A 6,150-nucleotide genomic window follows, 5' to 3' on the forward strand; every position below is an offset into this window, starting at 1 on the left:
AATTTATAGAGATACTTCAAGTCTCATCTAAGAACCACAAAATCCTAATTACAATTAGTAAAAAATTATATTATATATATTTAATATATATATATATATATATATAAGTCAAAATAATTTAAAGCATTTAATAAGATATATTTATTACATTCACACTATGTATTTAATGAGATATTAAATACCCTGTTATATATTTAAATATAAGCAAGTTTCTTTTTTCAAAATATAAATGAGTTTTGCTTGAATGTTGGTTTTTTGCGATTTAATTCTCAATATACACTTTGAGATTTTCTCTCTCCTTTTTGTTTTTTTTAATTTAAAATATTATAAAATATAAATATTATATTATATATTTTTTAATTGATTTTAAAATTACTTATTTATTAAACTAAATTTTATAATTTTTTTTATTTTTTTAAAGAAAAAATATACAGATAAAGAAAAATAAAAAAATTGGATAAAATTATAGTATAATTTTTTAGTTACTTTATATGTACTTTTGTAGTTAAATTTATGTGTTGTTGATATTTTTTTATGTTCGTTAATTAAAAAAGTAAGAAAATTAGTTAGTAGTATTAAAATAAACTAATAAACACAGCAAAAAAATAATTGATACATCTATCTTATACAATAGACATAAAATTTTAAAGAGTAGTAACTGCTATATTGAAAATATCTCTTAAAAATATATTTAAATAAAAATATATTAAAAATATCTTTAAATAAAAATATATTGAAAATATCTTTAAAAATATTTATTTAGCAGTTATTTTTTGCTTAAGCGATAAGAATTAATATTTTTATTATTTATGGTTTACAGATATGAATAGTAAAGATTAAAATATTCAAAAGATATGAATAACCGCTAAATATAAGCTATTTTTTTATAATAAAAATATATTGAAAATATCTTTAAAGATATTTAATTAGGAATTATTTTTTGCTATCACCTGAATCAATGTTACAAGAATATGAACGAAGAAGAAAATGAACGGAAAAGTAGAAAAAATGTGGAATTTACCAGCAACAAGGTCATCACATAAACAATTGTCCTAACATATCTTGTGTTTTCCTTAGTTAAGTGCAATTGTTTAAGTATTTTATTGATAATACAAAATAATGTTCTTCTATAAACAAGATGTTAAACCAAAAGTTTTCTCATTTTTAATTAAATCTAATGACATAAACAAACTAATTATATTTAGTAATATAATAATATTAAAAATAATTATATTAGAAAATTCAGATTTTAAATAAAAATATTTACCTAAAAAATATGTTAAGTAAATTAAATAATAAAACAAAAATAATTATATTTAATAATATCATCTTCTTTAAAAAAATTTAAAAACAAAATTATAAAATTTAATTTAATAAATAAGTAATTTTAAAACCAATTTAAAAATTATATAATATAATATTTACATTTTAAATTAAAAAAAAACAAAAAGGAGAGAGAAAGTTCAAGTAATGTATATTGAGAATTAAATTAAAAGTAATGTAGATTGAGAAAAAGTAAGAGAGAAAAGATGTATTTACAGAAAAAAAAACTCTTAAATATTTCTTAGCGATGTAAGTGGCTCATAATCAACTCACAAATCAATCCAATTCAACTACTTTTAGTGAGATAACTAATTAAGTTGATTTTGGTTGATCAAATTATAATTAAGTTACCCCAAACAGTTATTAAAAGATAAATTATAGTTATATATTATTATTATTTACAAAAATATTATAACAAGTTTATAGTTTGTTATACATATGTAGATTATTTTATTACATTCTTAATTGTTAAAGTTTTAATTAATAATTAAATTGCATTCTATTATTTGCCTAATAAGCTAATAGATATAGTTAAGTTGATAATAGATACGAGAAAAAATTTGGATTTAATCTTCACAAAATAAATCCTAAAGAGAAAGCGATGAATTTTAAATGTAATTAATCTTTGGACTGATGTGGTTACCAACAAATTACATTTTATTGTTTAACTTGTAGTACTCTCTCGTTTTGAATAAAGAGAAAGTGATAAATTTAAAGTGTAATTAAGCTTGAACTGAGGTGGTTACCAAAAAATTACATTCTATTATTTAACCTGCTCTCTCTCTCGTTTTGAACAATTCAAATCCCAAATGGAAAGAAATACATACTAGAAGAATAGCTAATTTTTTCAACGAAAGTAAAAGAAGCAAAAAGGTAACAGGGAAACTCGCGGACCACCCCACGCACGTTTCCTGCATTTTTCAATTCACGGGCATGGCTAGATGCCAAGCATTCAACCAACCACTCCAAACTTTTGGATTTTCTGCCAACACTCTTGCTCTTGCGCAGTGGAAGTGAAAAGTAACGCAACTATTTGGGTATTTGGGTGGCAAAATGACGTAAGGGGTTATTTTTACAAATAATTTTCTTCAGAGGATCCGTTTTAAAAGTATTTTTAAGAGGGTCTTTTTTTGGGGTATTCCGCTAGTAGGACTGGCGGGTTCCTTTATTTTTAGGATATTCCACCTGTAAACAAGAGATTACTCATTTAATTTTGAACATTTTGACATATTATAAACCTTAAACGAATATTTCTATCAAAAGTTATATCTGTTTCAAGTTCAAAAAATTTGTCGTACAAAAAAGTATTTCGTCATTACAAATGACGGAATAGGTCACGTGGCCTCCAAATTTGGTGCGCTTTACGCCATCTCCAATGACGGAAGCTTTGGCTGCTTAACTGCATAAAGGAACCCGCCAGTCCTAATGACGGAATATCCCAAAAAAAAGACCATCTCCAAAAATACTTTCAAAATGAACCCTTTGAGAAAAATTGTTTATAAAAACAACCCCCTTATGTCATTTTGCCTATTTTGGGTGAGATTGAGATTACATTTTGTTGCATATATATCTATTTATCTATTTTTTTATACTGAATCTAGTTATCTGTTTATTGTAGTCGCTTTATAATCAATTTCAACAAGAGAAAAATACATAGAAAACATTAGTAAAAAAATAATATTTATAATTGCTGGGTGTAATTGAATTGTGAATTAAGTATTCTATAAAGACTTATTATATATTTTTTTCTTTCAATAAAAAGTCTCTAACAACCCGAAGATGTAGACATAATTGACTAAATTCTATTATTAACTTTGTGTATGATTATTCTATATTTATTTTATTTCTCACAAATCTGATTATAAAAAATTTACATAATTTTCCAACAAACCTCCCTCTCAAGGTGATAATGAATATAACAGCTTGTCTGCTATCATAAATTTCTTTTAGCGGGTGGTAAAATGGATTAGGTATGACTGTATGAGAAGAACATGTAAAAGAAAATTAATAATAATAATATAACTACATATACAAATTAATATCTATTGAAGAAGTTGGTCTCTTATGGTGATTCGAGTAAGAACTTCCGCAACTTCTCCACAGGTAAAGTTGATATTTCTAATATGAAAATGACACAAACGCCCATTTTTTTAATAATTAGGTCAAAACACAAAAGCCAACACTATTGCTTATAACTTATAAGCTTAATGGAAATTGCTAGTCGCATATCATTTTTAATGAAAGAGATCTAAATACTCCGATTAATCCATTTTCCTGGATCTGTAGCATATATGCACTTGTTCCAAACTAAGGAGCGATTGATTATTGGGATTATATGTATCATCGTTTTGGGGATGTGGGCTGAAAACAATATATAATGGGGATTATTTTATATCTACGTAAACTAAATATAATCATATAACCATCATGTATATAGTGTAGGATGCTCCTTTGTTTTTTGTATAAGGGAATTTCAGGTACCCCTTGTACCTGTTTATATGAATATGTATTCTTGTTCAGTTAATGTTCGAAACTAAGAAAAAATATTGAATTGTTTGAATTTATTCCGGTGAGTAAAAAAATTAATTGGCAGAAAATTTACAAACTTGACGAGGAGGAAAGTCAAGGCTAATTTCCTTGAGAAAACATTGATGTAATGAATTAATATTGCAATCATCGAAAGAAATTGTTGCTATATTGTATTCCTGTAATTAATTTATGAGGAAATAGAATATGTACTTATAGTGTAATTTTTTTAACACTAACTATCATCTAATCACAAGAAAATTAGTTCATAAGACATATGTCACTAAATTATATAGGGAAAATGTGTTGCTACATGAAAATGAGAGTAGAGGTTATCAATCTTAAAAATTAGGTTCTGAAAAGTGCTTTCAAGTGTTTAAACTCTGAATCCTCCCTAACGTTCTCATGACACATCAAACTTTAGGACTAATTTTGAACAACTAAAAGTGAAAAATTTTGTTGAAAAATTTAAAAGATCATTTATTAATATAGCAAATGTTTTCTTGCAAAAAAAAAAAAAAAAACTCTTAATTGGGTAAAATCAGTAGTCCACAAATACTAATGCTAACAAAAATATTAAAATATAAGTGTTTAAATTATTTAATAACATATACATACATCATGATGATATATTACATTATTTGACAATTGATCACTTTGATAAAATTTATTGTTTATAAGAAGTTACTCAAGGTGGTAAGTCTTGAAAACCATACGTAATAATAAAATTTAAAATTTATAAAAAGTTATTAAAACTAAATATTTGCTATAACTTATACCTAATTAATACCAATGAACGAACTATAAGAAAAATTAATTAAAAATAGTTTTTTGACGATTCATATTAAAGATTAAAAAAACCAAAAAGTAAAAAATTCTCAAAAATTACAATAAGAGTGCATCGACGATATTAAAATCATACTTTCTAAGAAAAAAACTTTTATTTTATTTTCTTAACCACTGTCTTCTACAAAACCTATACCTATTGAGATTATACACAACCACACAACAAAATGATGCGCGCAAGTAAACGTTCATTGCGTTTGGATGTTGACATAAGTGATTCTCTCGAGCATGAAAGCAAAACGGAAAGCATCTACTTATTCGAATTGCTTCTGTGGTTACCTTCCAACGGAAAATATAAAAAAATGCCATCGAGTGGTTCAACTTGCCTCGTAATACATAAAGAATTATTTTACGTAAATAAAAAACTTAGTCTAAACATATATTTAGCAAGTTGAATACTTGGATGCTTCATTTAATTTATAATAAGTGTTAAATATGTAAACCTATCAGCTTCTTCATTATCTTACTATCTGGTCTATGGTACTAACAATTTCTACACTAAATGATTTGGACGTGTTACCCTTAACTGTGATCATGTTCAATGCATCCAACTTTTAAAGAAATATGTACATATTTTATCATTTTTTTTATATTTGAAAATGATATCCGTCGATTCTACCTATCACCAGTTAGCCTTTTAAGCTGACTTGATTAAAAAATGAAACTCTGGGCCACTATATCTAAGCACTTGCCTTATCATTTCCATTTACTTTGCTAAAATATGGATGTTTTATTTATTGAGTTTTTTTTTCTCGCGTGTACAAGTACATAATGTAAAAGTATTAAATATGTTAGATTGTTTAGAAAATATGTTAATTTTGAGTATTTTTTATATAATAAATACTATTTTATTCTTTTTATCCGTATTTTTTTATGATAACACACAAACTAGAAAATACAAGTAATATTCTTGTATTTAGATTAATTTAACTTCCTAATATATGACATTCAACATTTATTTCTCTATCATTTATTAAATATTTAAAAGTTAAGTGGAAAAAATGAGACCATTGAACAAATAATAATTGATATTATCTTAAACTTTTAATCTTTTGACAGATGAAAAGAAATGGAAACGATATTTTTTACTTTTGAGTTTTTTTTTAAATCATCTATACATATATAGCTATATACATAAATAAATAAATTGTATAGTAAGACTGTCTCTAAGAAGTAGGGGCACTTTCTAAATAGATAAAATAAAAGAATAGTATTATAAGTATTTTTTTTACTTAATAGTACTTAGTTTCTTTTATTATAAATCAAATGCTCAATAAAAAAATTACATAATCAACAAAGTAGATACTATAGAAGAATGAAAAAGCTTTTGCTAACTCACAAACAACTCCATTAACTTACATCTTAGTAAATCTTATTCCATAAGATGGATGAGTAATAATATTATAAGTGTTGTTATCTAATCAAAATAATTTTTTCACCTCAATAACTTTGTTT

Source organism: Glycine max, chromosome 3 (assembly GCF_000004515.6).
Source record: "Glycine max cultivar Williams 82 chromosome 3, Glycine_max_v4.0, whole genome shotgun sequence".
NCBI lineage: Eukaryota > Viridiplantae > Streptophyta > Magnoliopsida > Fabales > Fabaceae > Glycine > Glycine max.